Genomic DNA, 18,184 nt, shown 5'->3' with positions numbered 1-18,184 from the left:
TCGAAGGAGTTGTGAGCATGATTGATGACATTCTTGTCTTCGCAGCATCGCAGAATGAGCATGACCAACGTCTCAAGCAGGTGTTACAGCGCTTGGAAGAAGCGGGAATCAAGCTGAACCGCAAGAAATGCACGTTTTCTGCAACCCAAGTCAAGTTTCTTGGAGTCATGGTTAGCGCACAAGGAATCAGTCCCGATCCAGAAAAGGTCGAGGCCTATGTCAGCGGTGTCCGAAGACTGCTGGGAATGGCGAACCATGTGGGCCGCTTCATTCCTCATCTTTCCGACATCACAGCACCGATCAGGGCATTTCTTCAAAATAGGAACTCATGGCTTTGGGGACCGTGCCAGCAAGCTGCTTTCGACAAACTCAAAAGCTTGCTCAGTTCAGAGGTCTGCATGGCTAAATATGACCCATCGTACCCCACGGTTGTGTCAGCTGACGCAAGCTCATACGGACTCGGAGCCGTATTGCTTCAAGATCAACCATCGGGAGAACGACGAGCGGTTGCTTACGCCTCACGATCCCTAACGGACACTGAAAGCCGCTACAGTCAAACAGAAAAGGAAGCTTTGGCTGTGACGTGGGCTGTCGAGGTTCGACCAGTTTCTGAGGGGCATCGCATTTCAAGTCGAAACGGATCATCGTCCTTTAGTCACGCTCCTGGGATCAGCAGAACTCGACATGATTCCGCCCAGAATCCAGCGCTTGCGAATCCGTCTTATGCGCTATCAGTTCACTGTTCTCTACGTCCCTGGCAAGCTGATTGCCACGGCAGACACGCTGTCAAGGGCTCCTATTCAGGGACACGATCCGGAGCGAAGTCAACGGCAGACAGACTCCATCGAGCTATTCGTCTGGGAAGTCGTTACAGCAGCTGCCAACCTCATGTCCTATGATGATGATGGTTGGATGTTTATGGCGCAAGGCCAACTAGGGCAAAGAGCGCCAAAACAATAGTCATATATGAGGGGTGAAACCTTAGACACTACGAACAGTCAGCAAAAACAAAAGTAAAATCACAAAACGACAATGAGCATGGCTGGTGTATAGGGCCAGGGAGTGATCACGCGTGGTATGAAATGAGGTCTAAAAATTGAACTTCTTCTAAATATTTAAAAACGCACTTGATAGAAAACATGGGATCATCAGAGAGGAAAAACGCTGGGTGTGGTGGGACGTGTAGTCTGTATAGCTGTGGGAAGTGTTTGCGTCGTGTTGTGTGAAGTGCCTTGCATGTGATTAGTATGTGCACCACGGATAGGGCATCTCCGCACCTGCTGCACTGGGGTCTAGAAGATCCCGTCAGCAGATACGAGTGCGTCGCATGGGTGTGCCCTATCCGCAGCCTACCCAAGGCGACTTCCGTGTGTCTGTTGCGTGAGTCAGCTGTGTACCGTCCCAAGTGTGGCTTTATTACGTGTAGTTTGTTGTCTGTCTGTTCGTCCCAGTGTGTTTGCCATGTTCTCCGCAGGTGTTGTCTGATGTGTGGCTTGAGGTCTGTGTAGGCTACGGTTGTTATGTCTACAGTGTTCCTGAGTGCAGCAGCAGCAGCCCTCTCGTCTGCCAACTCATTCCCAGCGATCCCAGCGTGTCCTGGAACCCAGCAGAGGAGTAGCTGATGCTTCTTTGCATACACAGACATGATAGTGTTAAATACAAGATTAACTATGTGGTTTTTGGGGGGTGTATGCGATGACAGAGCGCGAACAACACTCAAGGAATCTGTGTAGATGATAGACTTTGGAATTTGATTTTCAAGTATGTGCCGTACAATCAGCAAAATCCCATACGCCTCTGCTGAAAAAATTGTCGTGTGGACGCTCATGGTTCTGGCTGCACAGAAATTCGGACCATGAGCAGCGCAGGAGACCATAGTGGAGGTTTTAGACGCGTCACTGTAAAATTCTGCAAGTGGGTATTTAAACTGCAGAGACAGAAAGTGCTGCAGTATTGCAGCCTGCGGTACCCGATTTTTGTCAAGTTTCATAAAAGAAAGGTCGCACGACACAGGACGAACTTGCCAAGGCGGTAAACTGTTTGAAAGGGATGACCTGTACACATCCAAAAACAAAGCACTGAGATCCGAGGCTCGCTCTTTCACTCTAAGTGAAAAGGGCAGAGGAACGGATGGGCGATTTACAAAGAGCAGAGATGTGGATGTGTCGTTAAAGACAGGGTAAAAAGGATGATTATTCAGCGATGAAATTTTAAAAGCATAAAGCAAGTCCATGTATGTTCGTTGGTTCTCAAGGCTCCACTTATTACACTCAACATAAAGACTCTCAGCAGGGCTAGTGCGAAAAGCACCCGAGGAAAGACGAAGGCCCAGGTGTAGAACTGGGTCAAGAATTCGCAAGGCTGTCTTAGTCGCCGACCCATACACCACACTGCCATAGTCCAAACGAGACCCAACCAAAGCAGTATACAAGCGAAGCAAGAGTTCTTTGTCGGAACCATAGGATTGGTGGGAGAGAACCTTAAGTATATTCATTGTTTTGAGACATTTATTTTTAAGTTCCTTGATGTGGGGAATGAATGTGAGTTTGTGATCAAACACCACACCTAAGAACTTGTGCTCCTTGTTCACAGGAAGCGACATGCCATTAAGAGTAATGTCTGGGTCCGGATGGACCCCGCGCTTCCTGGAGAACACAACGCAGGAGCTTTTTGCAGGATTCAATTTAAACCCATTCTTGTCTGCCCAGCCGGCAAGCTTCTTGACGCCGAGCTGGACTTGACGCTCGCAGATGGACATATTACATGATTTAAAAGATATCTGTACGTCATCTACATACATGGAGTAAGAAATTGTAGGCGGCAGTGCCTTCCCAAGGGAGTTCATTTTTACTATGAAGAGAGTGCAGCTTAGAACTCCGCCTTGCGGCACGCCATTTTCTTGCACGTGTACCTTTGATAGTGCAGAACCAACTCTGACGCGAAAGGTTCTCTCAGACAAATAGCTAGCAAGGGTGTTAAACATATTACCAGAAACACCGAATGACTTCAGGTCAGTAAGGATCCCATAACGCCAAGCGGTGTCATAGGCCTTTTCTAGGTCGAAAAACACAGTTAAACAGAACTGTTTATGAATGAAGGCATCCTTAATATATGACTCTAGTGCCACAAGTTGATCATTCGTGGATCGCCCCGCCCTGAAGCCTGCCTGGCAGCTCTCGAGAAGGCCGTTATACTCCAAAAAGTACACGAGCCTCCGGTTTATCATCTTCTCGAGAAGCTTGCACAGGCAGCTGGTCAGGGCAATGGGTCGATAGCTAGCGGGAGAAGAAGGGTCCTTCCCTTCTTTCAAGAATGCTACAACTATGGCATCCCTCCAAGACTTTGGAATGTGCCCCGAAAGCCATATCTTGTTTAAAAGGTGAAGAAGTGTTACAAGAGTGTCTGTGTGTAAGTTCTGTATCATTGTATATGTAATGTTGTCTGGGCCTGGAGCTGAGGGTTTACACGTGCTCAGAGCACCCCTCAGCTCATGAAGCGTGAACTCGGAGTTATAAGAGGTGGCTGACCTGTCATTGTCATGTAAAGGTTTCTTTTCGGCCACGAGTTTGTGTTTCATGAAGGTGTTTGTGTAGTGTGCTGAACTAGAAACGTGTTGGAAGTGTTGTGCGAGTGTGTCAGCCTGGTCTTCGAGTGTGTCCCCTGTTGTACTGACCAGAGGCAGGCTGTGTGTTTGATGTCCCTTGAGTTTGCGTATTCGTGTCCATACTTTCCGTGTGTCTGTGTAGGAGTTAATTGATGTTATGAATGTACGCCAACTCTCTCGTTTTGCCTCACGGCGCACACGTTTTCCTAACGCCTTGGCCCGTTTGAACAAGAGGAGGTTACTCGACTTGGGGTACCGGCGAAGGACACCCCACGCCTTGTTCTGGGCCTCTCGCGCCCGCCTGCAGTCCTCGTTCCACCAGGGCCTCCTTGGGTTGCGGGACGCACTGGAGGCCTGGGGCATGGACTTTTCGGCGGCGTCGACTATGTGCGCCGTGACGAGTTGGGCTGCTTCCTCCACGTGTAGGTGTTTTATGGTTGTGTGGTGTAGTTTAGATGTTTCGGTGAATGTACTCCAGTTTGCTTTTGATTCATTAAACCTGTTATGGGCAGATGGACTGCATGGGCCTTTACCTCTGTATGTTAGGGATGTGGGGAAGTGGTCACTACCATATGGGTCCATGCCCACGCCCCACTCAAGACATGGAAAGAGAATTGCAGAACCAATAGCCAAGTCTAGATGTGAGTACGTATTATGTCCTAAGTTATGGTAGGTAGGCTGTTTTCCGCTGAAAAGGCATGCTCCCGAAGATGTAAGAAATCTCTCTATCAGGCGACCTCGGGCATCCGTTCTGGAGGAGCCCCAAAGAGAGTTGTGCGCATTAAGGTCGCCTGTTAGTATGTATGGCTCGGGCAGCTGGTCGACCAGCGCCTCGAAATCAGAGCTCGCAAGTGCATGATCAGGAGGAATGTAAATGGAGCACACCGTTACCAACCTATTAAATATTATTGTTCGAATTGCTACAGCCTCGAGGACAGTGTTCAGAGTGACAGGGTGGCAGGCTAAGGATTTCCGGGCGACAATTGCCACACCTCCTGAAGAGTGTGTGCAGCCAACCCTGTCCTTTCTGAATACCATGTACCTATTTAAGAAATTTGTCTGTTTGGAATTGAGGTGAGTCTCTTGGAGACACATGAGACTTGGCTGATTGGCATGCAGGATATCATACACATCATCAACCCCGCACGGGGCACCTTGAGTAATCTTGGTGACGGTACTGGCGATACCGCGGACCCCGAGCCCCCAAACATAAGCTGGATCCAACCGTGGCGATGTGTTTATAGGTGGAGGGTTAGAAACCACGAACGGTGGCCGTCGGAGCCCAGGTCAAGCTCCGGCGGATGGGCTCCCTGTCTGTTCACCAGGCAGGGAGCTCCGGGACCTCTTTGGCTACCAGGGTAAGGTCAAAGAAGAAAGTACCCCCGTCTCCCTGCTTCCCAATGTATCATATGGCATTTTCCAAACCCCCCCCCCAAACGTGATCGGCCCCCGAAAAGGGGCCGCACCGAAGCTTCATTCCCACCCTTGCCAACAATTGCATCCCAAAAGCCAGATAATTATCCGCGCTTCTTGATTGTTGAATCTCTTGACAAGTCAAATCCCATCTCCTCCCAGTCAGTGTTCCTTATCACCAAATTCTTTGAAGGCATCCTTGGCAAGTCTTTCCAAGCCAAGAAACTGAGAACCGGCGAAGTTCTGGTCGAGGTGAACACTCACCAGCAAGCCACAAGCCTCCTTACCCAGAATCGCATGGCAGATCTGGACATCAGAGTCACACCCCACCGTAGCCTCAATAGCTCTCAGGGTGTGATTTCTGAGCCAGATCTGATAAATGAGACGGAAGCCGATCTGCTCGAAGGTCTGAAAGGCGAGGGCGTGACGGCAGTGAGGCGCATCACCATGCGGCGAGATGATAAGCAAATCATGACAAAGCATATAATCTTGACATTTGATCGTTCCACACTCCCCGAATCCATCAAAGCAGGTTTCATTCACTGTTCTGTCCGGCCTTACATCCCGAACCCGCGGCGCTGTTTCAAGTGCCAACGGTTCGGGCATGGCACCACCTCCTGTCGCGGCAAAACAACGTGTGCAAAATGCTCATCCCAAGATCATGATACAGATAACTGCCAGGCTCAACAATTAATGTGCAGCAACTGTCATGGACCTCATGCTGCGTACTCCCGCACGTGTGAAAGGTTCCAGATGGAAAAGAAAATAATAAATCTCAAAATCACTGAAAACATCACCTTCCCAGAGGCGCGGAAGAGGTTCGCCTCTTTTCCCCTGGGGAGGTACGCCGACGCAGCTCGCCGGGGGGCGGAGCGGCGTCTTGTTTCGGCGGGGACCCAGTACCGAGAGTCGGACTTGGTCCCGCCCCCGCCCCCCCCTGGGTTGCCTCTTGCAGCCCAACCCGCCTCCGCACCGCTCGCTGAGCAAGAAGCGGCTGTGGTGGCATCCACTTCCGGTGGGGATGCTGCTGCACCCACCGTTTCCTCCTCTCCACCGGCCCGAAGCACACGCAAGGGCCCGGACGAGATGGAGACGGAGGCAGTAGCATCGACCCCCTCCCCTGCCTCACTGCCTGTGCCATCTGTCGTGCTCCCCACGCCTTCGGCACTGGCAGCGCAGGCAAAGAATGCCCGAAAGGGTACCACGTCAAGGGGGCCTAGTCCGCTGAGGACCCCCTTGCCTTCAGATGACGACATGGACGTCGAGCCCTTCCGGCTTTCATCGCAGCGGAAGGAACGGGCTGCGACGTCCAGGTCAGTAGAGAAGGCCAGAAAGCCCCTCCCAAGAGTCCAAGCCCCGAAAGACCCTACATAAATAATCACACTCCAGTAGCTCTGAACACATAATAATGGGAAGAGAAAACATAGTTCAATGGAACTGCAGAGGCCTTCTGAATAATCTTGACGACGTGCATGAGATTCTGCATGCCAACCAGCCAAGTTTAATGTGTGTCCAGGAAACACATCTGAATTCCAAAAACACAAATGTCTTGAATAGTTACCTGGTATACAGGAAAGACAGGGATGGCTGCACCCACTCTTCTGGCGGTGTGGCCATAATCGCCCGCAAATCCTTAGCATGCCACCCTGTCGCCTTGAATACTATCCTTGAGGCTGTAGCCATCCGCACAATAATATTTAATAGGTTGATAACGGTATGCTCCATTTACATCCCTCCTGATCTTGCACTTTCGAGCTCCGACTTTGAGGCGCTGGTCGACCAGCTGCCGGAGCCGTACATTCTAACAGGCGACCTTAATGCTCACAATTCTCTTTGGGGCTCTTCTCGTACGGATGCCCGGGGTCGCCTGATAGAGAGGTTTCTTACATCCTCTGGAGCATGCCTTTTCAATAATAAACAGCCTACATACCATAACATAGGACACAATACATACTCAAATCTTGACTTGGCTATTGGTTCGGCAATTCTCTTTCCATGTCTTGAGTGGGGTGTGGGCACGGACCCATATGGCAGTGACCACTTCCCCACATCACTAACATATATAGGTAAAGGCCCAAGCAGTTCATCTTCCCATAATAGGTTCAATGAAGCACGAGCTAACTGGAACACATTTACAGAGACATCGAAACTACACCACACATCCATAGGACACCTACACGTTGAAGAAGCTACCCAACTCCTCACGGCACACATCCTCGACGCCGCCGAAAAGTCCATTCCCCACGTCTCTGGTGCCCCGTGCAACCAGAGGAGGCCGTGGTGGAATGAGGACTGTAGGCGGGCGCGAGAGGCCCAGAACAAGGCGTGGGGTGTCCTTCGTCGGTACCCCACGTCGGGTAACCTCATTTTGTTCAAACGGGCCAAGGCGTTAGGAAAACGTGTGCGCCGTGAGGCAAAACGAGAGAGTTGGCGTTCCTTCATAACATCAATAAACTCATACACAGACACACGGAAAGTATGGACAAGAATACGCAAACTCAAAGGACAACAAACACACAGCCTGCCTCTGGTCAGCACAACAGGGGACACACTCGAAGACCAGGCTGACACCCTCGCACAACACTTCCAACACGTGTCCAGTTCCGCACACTACACAAACACTTTCATGAAACACAAACAAATGGCCGAAAAGAAGCCTATACTAGATAACAATAGGTCAACATCTTCTTATAACTCAGAGTTTTCATTGCATGAGCTGAGGGCTGCTTTGAGCACGTGTAAACCCTCAGCTCCAGGCCCAGGCAACATCACATACACAATGATACAACACCTGCACGCAGACACTCTTCTAACACTCTTACACCTATATAACAAGATATGGCTTTCGGGGCACATTCCAAACTCTTGGAAGGAGGCTATAGTTGTAGCTTTCCTGAAGGAGGGAAAGGACCCGTCATCCCCCTCAAGTTACCGTCCTATTGCCCTGACGAGCTGCCTGTGCAAGCTCTTCGAGAAGATGATAAATCGCAGGCTCGTGTACTTCCTTGAGTACAACGGTCTTCTCGAGAGCTGCCAGGCAGGCTTCAGGGTGGGGCGATCGACGAACGATCAACTGTTAGCTCTTGACTCGTACATCAAGGATGCCTTCGCAAACAAGCAGTATTGTTTAACTGTGTTTTTCGACATTGAGAAGGCATACGACACCGCTTGGCGTTATGGGATCCTTAGGGACCTCAAGTCATTCGGTGTTTCGGGCAACATGTTGAACGCTCTTGTCAGTTACTTGTCGGACAGGACGTTCCGAGTAAGAGTCGGTGGTGCACTCTCAAAGGTTCACGTGCAAGAAAATGGCGTGCCACAGGGTGGCGTGTTGAGCTGCACTCTCTTCATAGTAAAAATGAACTCTCTTGGTAAGGCACTGCCACCTACAATCTCTTATTCCATGTATGTAGATGACGTCCAGATATCCTATAAATCATGTAATATGTCAATCTGCGAACGTCAAGTCCAGCTTGGTGTCAAGAAACTTGCCGGCTGGGCAGACAAGAATGGTTTTAAATTGAATCCGGTAAAAAGCTCCTGCGTTGTGTTCTCCAGGAAGCGCGGGGTCCATCCGGACCCAGACATTCATCTTAATGGTGTGTCGCTTCCTGTGAACAAGGAGCACAAGTTCTTAGGTGTTGTGTTTGATCACAAACTCACATTCATTCCCCACATCAAGGAACTTAAAAATAAATGTCTCAAAACAATGAATATACTTAAGGTTCTCTCCCACCAATCCTACGGTTCCGACAAAGAACTCCTGCTTCGCTTGTATACCGCATTGGTTGGGTCTCGTTTAGACTATGGCAGTGTGGTATATGGGTCGGCGACTAAAACAGCGTTGCGAATGCTTGACCCAGTGCTACACTTGGGGCTTCGTCTCGCCTCGGGTGCTTTTCGCACTAGCCCTGTCGAGAGTCTGTATGTCGAGTGTGATAAGTGGAGCCTTGAGAAGCAACGAACGTACATGGACTTGCTATATGCTTTTAAAATTTCATCACTGAATAATCATCCTTTTTATCCTGTCTTTAACGACACATCAACATCTCTGCTCTTTGCAAATCGCCCATCCGTTCCTCTGCCCTTTTCACTTAGAGTGAGAGAGCGAGCCTCGGATCTAAGTGCTTCGTTTTTAGACGTGTACAGGTCATCCTTTTCTAACAGTTTACCGCCTTGGCAAGTTCGCCCTGTGTCGTGCGACCTTTCTTTTATGAGACTTGACAAAAATCGTGTACCACGAGCTGCAATACTGCAGCACTTTCTGTCTTTGCAGTTTAAATACACATGTGCAGAATTTTATAGTGACGCTTCTAAAACCTCCAGTATGGTGTCGTGCGCTGCTCATGGTCCTAATTTCAATGCAGCCAGAACCCTGAGCATGCACACATCAATTTTTTCAGCAGAAGCGTATGGAATTTTACTGATTGTACAACACATCCTTGAAAATCACATTCCCAATTCCATCATATATACAGATTCTTTGAGTGTTGTTCGCGCACTGTCATCGCATACACCCCCCAGAAACCACATAGTTAATCTTGTATGCTGCACTATCATGTCCGTGTATGCACAAAAGCATGAGCTGGTCCTCTGCTGGGTCCCAGGACACGCAGGGATCTCTGGGAACGAGTTGGCAGACGAGAGGGCCGGTGCGGCTGCACTCAGGAACACTGTGGACATTACAACGGTACCCTACACAGACCTCAAGCCACACATAAGACAACACCTGCGCAGAACATGGCAAACACACTGGGACGAACAGACAGACAACAAACTACATGTAATAAAGCCACGCTTGGGACGGTACACATCTGACTCGCACAACAGACACACGGAAGTAGCCTTGGGTAGGCTGCGGATAGGGCACACCCATGCGACGCACTCGTATCTGCTGACGGGATCTTCTAGACCCCAGTGCAGCAGGTGCGGAGAGGCCCTATCCGTAGTGCACATACTAATCACATGCAAGGCACTTCACACAACACGACACAAACACTTCAGAGAACTCTACAGACAACACATTCCCCTGCATCCATCGTTTTTCCTAGGTGATGATGCTATTGTTTCCGTGAAACGTGTGTTTGAGTATTTGTCCGACGTCAAGTTTTTAAACAACATCTCCTATCACGCCTAATCATATCTGGCCCTATACACCAGCCATCACCATTGCCGTTAATTGATTTTATTGTTGTTTTGGCTTTAGTAGCCACTATTTTATTTTAGATACTTTTGTTTGGCGCTCTTTGCCCCAGCTGGCCTTGCGCCAAAAAACTCTAACCATCATCATACACATCATCAAGATTTTTAAGGAGGCCTCTGCAGTTCCATTGAATGATGTTTTCTGTTCCCATTATTTAGGTTTAAGAATGAATGGAGTGTGTGTATGTGTTCATGTGTCGTCTTTCGGGGCTGTTACTCTGGGGTTAGGCTTTTTAGGCCTGTCTGTAGGCTTGGAAGTCGGTGGCCGCTCCTTGCGCTGCGTTGCAGGCAGGAACGGCCCGACATCCATCTCGTCGTCGGATGTCCGAGGGATGCCCGACGGACCGGGCCCCCGGACTTGGCCCCCCCTCGGGAGCCCTTCGTTTGAGCCGCCACCGCCGAGGGCGTCCGGGGCACCAGAGGTGGCACGGGCGGTGCGGTGACGGTGGGAGCCGGTGCGGGGCCCGTGGTGTCCATCCCCTCGGTACCCTCCAACGGACTGGAGGACGGGGAGACAGAGGCGGGAGCGGCACCGGTCCCGACAGAAGTGGTTTGCACCACAACCGCTGCTGCCTCAGCAAGCGGCGTGGTGCCGGGTTGGGCTGCGTGAGGCAACCCAGCGGGGGGCGGGGGCGGGACCAGGTCAGACTCGCTGAACTGGGTCCCTGTGGAAACCAGACGCCGCTCCGCCCCCCGGCGAGCCGCGTCTGCGTACCTCCCCAGAGGGAAAGAGGCGAACCTCTTTCGCGCCTCTGGGAAGGTGATGTTCTCCGTGACCTTGATGTTAATTATCTTTTTTTCCATTTGGAATTTTTCACACTTGCGGGAGTACGCTGCATGCGGACCGCCGCAGTTCACACAAGTGAGGGTTTCGGATGGACAGTTGTCAGTCGGATGATCGTGCGCCGCGCATTTCGCACACGTCGTTCGGCCACGGCAAGAGGTTGTACCGTGCCCGAACCGCTGGCACTTAAAACAGCGCCGCGGATTCGGGATGTACGGACGGATGGAGCAACGGATGAAACCTGCATTGATGTGTTGTGGAAGAACTGCGCGGTCGAAAGTCAAGATAATGTGCTTGGTGGGAATCTCCTTGTCGTCTCTGCGGATAGTGATGCGTCTCACGGCAGTGACGCCCTGATCCTTCAAGCCGGCAAGGAGATCCGCATCCGTTTCGTTCAAAAGATCTGTCTCGGATATCACACCCTGGGAGCTGTTGAGGCTCCGATGGGGTGTGACCCTGATGTCTAGATCAGCCAGTCTAGTCTGAGCTAGAAGCTTCGTGGACTGCTGCTTGTCATTTGTTTCGATGAGGAGTTCACCAGACCTTTGTTTTTTGCACTTATATGATTTTCCTACTATGGCTTCAAGATACTTGGCGATCAAGAAGACTGACTGAGATGCTAGAGGGTGGGTTGGATTGAGCGATTCCATCACAAGAAATCGAGAGAAATTATCCGGTTCAGGAAATGTTAAAGATGGCAATTGGGGAAAAGATACTTCGGTGCGGCCCCTTTTCAGGGACCGATCACGTTTGGGGGGGGGGGGGGGGGGTTTGAAAATGCCATAGAGCATAGTATAAAAGCAGGGAGACTGGGGTACTTTCTTCTTTGACCTTACCCTGGTAGCCAAAGAGGTCCCGGAGCTCCCTGCCTGGTAGACAGACAGGGAGCCCATCCGCCGGAGCTTGACCTGGGCTCCGACGGCCACCGTTAGAGGTTTCTACCCTTCACCTTAAAAACACATCACCACGGTTGGATCCAGCTTATGTTTGGGGGCTCGGGGTCCGCGGTATCGCCAGTACCGTCACCAAGATTGCTCAAGGTGCCCTGTGCGGGGCAACCTCATGTCCTCCCGCATGGATGCGTTACGCAAGCACCAAGCGGAAGACAGCATCTAGCTGTTCTGGGCTACTCCGCTTCTGCGAGAAAGGATGGCCAGAAAACGTCTCGTTCCAGTTCATCTAAGGGAGTACTGGAAGGAAAGAGGCAACATCACAGTGTGCGATGGCTTCTTGCTCAAAGATCGCCGCATCATTATTCCAAGCCTGATGCGCCGTGAGGTACTTCAGCAAATCCACGAAGGCCACTACCCTTAACAGCGAAATTGAGCAGCTCGTAACATCGTGTGAGAAATGCGCTCAGACGAGAGTTCAGCGTTCGGAGCCACTAATCGCAACACCGACTCCAATCGGCCATGGCAGCGTGTAGGCGCCGACTTGTTTGAACTTGACGGAACTCACTACACAATCGTGGTGAACTACTACTCTCGTTTTCCGGAAGTAATCAACTTGTCGTCGACCACCTCCACAGCTGTCATTGCGGCTGTCAAGATCGAGCACGTTTGCCCGACATGGAATACCTGATGTGTTCGTGTCTGACAACGGCCCGCAATTTTCGTCAAGGGTGTTCGCCGAGTTCGCGCAGACCTACGGATTTCATCACATCACGAGCATCCCGGGCTACCCACAGTCAAACGGCGAGGCAGAACGCATGGTGGGGACCATGAAGGATCTTTTCACAAAATCCAAGGACCCACACATGGCGCTTCTGGTATACCGCGACACGCCAGGAGTGAGCGGATACAGCCCGTCGCAGCTCGTAATGGGCCGACGCTTGCAAACGACAGTGCCGAAGATGCCAGACACCCTGCAACCGGAGTGGCCGCCACACGACGCAGCTAAGGATAAAGAACCGAACAAAACAACGTCAAGACTATTCAACCGTCGTCACGCCGCCCACCGACTCCGCCCACTCGCTGACGGGGAGGATGTGTGGGTGCAGGATATGTCATGCGCAGCAAAGGTGCTCAGCCCAGCAAGAAGACCGCGCTCATATGTGGTGGAAACACCGACAGGCATCATTCAGCGCAACCGTCGGCATTTGGTGCCATTCAACGGTGCAGGCTTGCCTGACGGCCTTGCGTCTGACAGTTATTCAAGCACAGACGAAACACCAGCAGTGACGGTCGAAAGCTCCGCGGATCAAAGTGGAGAGCTATCTAACTTCAAATCAGCGCACCGAGCAGCCAGAAGCAACGGCTGAAACAACAGCGATGTCGCCATCAACCAAGTGCGACAGTGACAGTGACCCACGAGTGACCAGGTCCGGCCGACAGGTCAATCGCCCGAAAAGGCTGGACTTGTAAAACACAATTCCCTCAGAAGGGGGGATGTAGTGGACGCGCATTTCACGGCGTGCTGAAGGTGCGTTTCTCACGCTCGCTCGGGCGGCGGTTCGCGTTACCGGACCCACCGGACCGGGGAGGTTTATTTCTCTTCGCTTAATAAAGACTTGAGTTCCAGCAACCGGTCGGTGTGCTCGCTTTCTTCGTCGCTCGTCAGCCCACGAGACAGAAGTCGAGACTCCCCCTCACACCAACGTCGCTGTCGTATACCTCTGTGCAGTCTAAGCCCTACGTACGGTTTCCCCATCCCTGCCGCAGCATACACAGGTTTCGTCCTGTTGCCTGTAGTTATATCCGTGTATGCTCGTGTTCTCAGACACTCCGCCCGCGCTTCAAAAAAGCAGTGCACTGCCTCACGTATTGCCATAGAAACCTTCCCTCCTGATTTCTAGTTTCTCTGTTTTATAAGTTTCCATGGTTAATCCCCTTCTATTTTTTGTACCCAATTCGTAGTATCTGCTGCTTTTACCTGCTTTTTAACTGTTGTGTACACCCCACCCTCCCCTACCGAATTTCCGTACCGCTTGGGCAGCTGTCTGGTCCTCCGTCTCCACCGTGTGTCCATGATCCTCATATACAGGAACCTGAACACTCTCGCCGTTCTTGCGGCCCGTTTTTCCTTTCCATATCACGCAGTCTCTCCTAAAATTTTTTATCTTGCTCTGCGCTTCCTTGCCTCAAAGGACGACCCCACGTACCGCTTCATTCGTAGTTTTGCTATGAGCCCGTAGGGCCAGCCTACCTACCGCCCTATGATTTACCTCCAGGCGCGCTGGGATGTCTGGTTTCATGCACAAAACCGAATTTCCGAAAGTCAATCCTGGTACCATGACCCATAGAGTTTCATACACGTTATTATTGTATGAAACTCTATGCCATGACCCCTTCCAGTCTCCCCTTACCAGGGAACCATACCACACTGACCGCACTCCCTGCCTAGGGGGTGCAGAAGCAGACGAAAAAAGTGCAGCTGGTTCCCCAGATTACCGCGCTATTTTTTTTTCACGTACCTCAGTTCCACCAATTATGCAGGATGGTGGAACTGAATTTACACTGCTTAAAACCCCTTTATCGGCTTAGAAAGCCAGTGAAGGGACTTTAGCACTGCTGTGGACTGGTTCAGGAGGTACAGGCGGCGTTGATCGAACGGACCGAATTTTGCCGGCCGTGAGGAGCGCTGTCCGCCGATCCGGTATGGGAAAGGACGTTACGGAGGGTGCACGCGGGACAGCGAACAGGCACTGGCCATTGGAGGAGCGTCGCCTCTCGAAAGAAGTAAACACGGGCCCCGAGTTTTCGCGCCGAAATTACTTTGTGTCAAATACTACTGTTAATTCTGGGCTGAGCGTAGAGAATGTGTTCGGTCACTTCTAACTTCGACGGTGGGCAGCTGCCGTTTGCGAAGTGTGGCATTCGACGAGCGACGTGAAAAATCTCAACACAAACGGTAAGTATCGCAGCCATCCTCTGTTTTGGATGGTCGAGAACAAAACCACGTTTCTCCCATATGAGTGCAGTTTCTGTACAGTCTGTTTAGGGGTTTAAGGTTTCACGTGCGTGTAGTGCGCATGTGTTATTGCGAGCGTTCTCATTGCAAACATGCGTAAGTCCGTTGCTGTACAAAGGAATGTAACAGCGTTTTGTAAGCTGACAATTCTTTTTAAATTTTTTTTTTGCAAGAACCATAGTCTCCGCGTAAGCTGCCGTTTCAGGTTAATCGTAGCGCTAGTAGCCAGAAACAACCAATCCCAGTTCTTGCCGGCCCCTTTAAAGCAGTTCTCAACACCTGTCCTGTGTCAGGGTTCGACCCAATCACGTTCATAAGGATATGCCACGATGTGAAATAACCGTTCCTTGCCCTTTGAAAATTATGTTTCAGCTCATTCGCGCTTCAGAAAAAGTATCAAATTTACCTATTCCTACACCAACGACATCGAAATATATGGAATAATAAAGTCATAATTTTGATCCTTAATTTCTTTCCAGTTGAGAACCGATTTCCTGAAAACAGTTCAAACGGGGAAAGTTTTGAACGTATGCATAATTATAACACTTTATTCGTTACGGCAGGAGATTGTGGCTGCACTGCCCGAAATTGAAGTCATTATATTAACGTTACCTTGGCATAAAATTTTTTTAGTTTGCACCGTAATTGGGCATAATATGTACCAGCCGTGGTCATATCATCTATGTTCTATTGTATGCAGACTTTTGTGGTGAGTAGAATAAAGATCTGTAGACTTCTGGGATAGTTTTGACTCAATACTTGGAAATACTGTGGGTGCGGTTAACAGATTTGTTCACATTCTTTTCCCCCGTATGAAGAGTACGCGAAAGTTTTGGTGACGTGATGCATTGTGGGTAGAACACCGCCTTGCCCTTGACGGCGTGCACAGTCCATAATGTCGATGCGATTCACACATGGTTTTTCTCTAGTCATTGTCGGCAACAGTGGGAGCACTATAAATACAGGTATACCCTCGGTCCACCTGATGTACATGTCAATGCCGAGGGATGTTGGCAAGGCAGGTTATGAGAAGAAAATTGCACCAGGCCAACTTGATCCCTCTGCGCTGCGCAAAGCCGACTGTGGCTCAGTGCGCGGAATGGTGGCCATGCATTGTCGGCGTTGACATCCCAATCAGTCTTGTTTGCAAAATAAGTTTTCTCTAGCTCAAACAGATCAATAGTTGGAAGTGAGTGGAAGGCAGCAGTTTTCTCACCCACTGGTGAGAAAACTGCTGCCTTCCACTCACTTCGCGAACCCACCCACTGGTGGGTTCGCGAACTGCTTGGCTTAAGCACAGTCTACACCACGCACGGTCACCGTCACAGAAGTGAACAGACTGATACTTGTTCACATCCGACTAAGTGAGCTCGCGTGAAGTGGCACCTCAAGGGATTCCGAAATTATGTTTATTTATTCAAGGGTTACTTATTTCCATTAGCCTTTTTCGGGCCGAAACAGAGTGGGAGGAGTCGCACATTTCGTACACATCAAGCAATGAGACAAAACAGCAAATCACAAAAAGTACATTTACAGCATCTGTTCCAATGATTAGACAGTCATTGCATCAGTAAAACTTGGACAAAGCTTTTAACTTTTTTAACTCGCTACGCACTTGCGCACTGAGGTTAATGGTAGCTATCAGATCTCTGAATTCTCGGAAGTGCACAATGCAGCCACTGTTTTAGGTTAATAATATTTCGTGTTATTGATGGGTTTGGCCAAACAGTACTTTTATTTTGTTTGGGGGAACATATTTGAGGAAGCAATCATTTTTGACTCCCAGGAAGTGACACCAGTGCACGTTTATTATCATAATATGGAATTTCATTGGCACTGGTTTCCATGTAGTCTAGAATTGATGTGTCATCAGCTCGTAATAAGTCAAATACTTTACTTACCTATTTCTTTATTTGGGGTTTATTACTGACTTTAAGAGATGCGGTCACAGCTTTGTGGTTGGATACTCCTTCATCCACATCAATTTCACAGTGAACCGGTTTCTCGGACAAAAACAATAAATCCAGTGTTGTTGAACTTGGCACAAGTATTTGCGTTGGAAGCATGACACCCCGAATAAGACTAAGTTTAGCCCTTGTTTCTAGCATACTATTTGCTTGAAGTCTATCAGTGCAAAAGTCACCAGTGAGTATTCTTTTCCCTTCCTTACTTAAAGTTGTTTGGTAATTATCAAGTACGGGGGCGTGTAGATAACACCCAGCAACAGTGTGGAATTTTCAAGAAATAACAAACACCAGACATTTTTGTGCCTTTCAAACAAAGATAATGGCTCATATTGTAATGTAGCGGCAGGACAGATGACACGAACCATGGCGAAGAATGAGGAACGATCTATTTACAGTATTTGCAAATGGCCATGGCCGAGCCCGCTCAGTCTGCACGCGCCCTCTTCCTCGTCGTCTTCCATGCCGAGCTATGCTGCCGTGGGGCAAAGACGACCGTCCCGGTCGAAGCCATAGGAGTATGACTCGAAGGCGGTGTCGTTGATTCCTTTCGCCTGCGAGGGTCTGGGTCGTCAGCTCAACCTTGTCTTAGCAGTGCTCGCATGCCAGCCGCAGTGGTTCACGCGGCTGCTGATGGGTTGAGCGCAATTGCAGAAGACGGGTGCTGTGCGGTTGGAGGTGCCTGTAGGACGTTCAGCTTTGTTGTTCGGGCCTCTCAATCGGGCAGCTCGAGGCAGCTCCTGGTCCACAAGGTGTTGCACCAGTATCTCAATTTCTTCGTGGCAAAGCTTTTCCCATCACGGAGAATCCGTTAGAAGTAACCAGCGCGAGCTCGATGATGTCGACGCGCAGCTGGAAAGTTTCGACATCGATAGCTGCAGTGAGGACGAGATGGGATGAGTATATACAGTGAAGACCTTGCCGCCACAGATGATGGTGATGGTCATGATAAGCACCGGCCCCGGAACAGCTGTGACCACCACCGACCCCACGAGGCAGTGTCCAAAGCCCCCGGAGAAGCGCTGGAGATCTGGGCAAGGGAATGTCGTCGGCTCTATGTCTGGTCATGGCTGGTCAGTTCGTATTGTCTTGGCGGGGCATGGACAGAGGACACGGGGCTGGGGAATGGTCTCATCTATGGCTCACCAGGGCTAGGGTGGGCCGACACTTTCCAAGAACCAGGATGAGACCGCTTCATGAGTCGAGGCGGGGGGGAAGCTCGGGGCCGGGATGGGACTTTACCCCGTACTCTCCACCAAAATGTAATGTGGCGGCAGAACAGATGACACGAACCATGGTGAAGAATGA

The 18,184-nt window shown here is 50.3% G+C and overlaps 1 protein-coding gene across 5 annotated transcripts in view; it reads left to right on the top strand.

Annotated features, from left to right (window-relative positions):
• The window catches only part of LOC144159615 (uncharacterized), a 164,646-nt gene that overhangs the window by 1,871 nt on the left and 144,591 nt on the right, over positions 1 to 18,184 (top strand). The window contains exons 1-2 of one of the 5 annotated variants that reach the window (XR_013320336.1): positions 14,604 to 14,852; positions 17,807 to 17,949. The exons of 3 other annotated variants lie outside the window; for them this stretch is intronic. The gene's annotated coding sequence lies outside the window, so the exon portion shown is untranslated. Of the gene's footprint in view, positions 1 to 14,603; positions 14,853 to 17,806; positions 17,950 to 18,184 lie in introns of those variants that run through there. One more of the 5 variants, XR_013320337.1, reaches the window with a different exon arrangement.

Source organism: Haemaphysalis longicornis, unplaced genomic scaffold (genome assembly GCF_048455015.1).
Source record: "Haemaphysalis longicornis isolate Haplotype H1 unplaced genomic scaffold, Haemaphysalis longicornis Haplotype H1 scaffold_10, whole genome shotgun sequence".
NCBI classification, from domain to species: domain Eukaryota; kingdom Metazoa; phylum Arthropoda; class Arachnida; order Ixodida; family Ixodidae; genus Haemaphysalis; species Haemaphysalis longicornis.
This window is presented reverse-complemented; position numbering and strand designations above follow the sequence as displayed.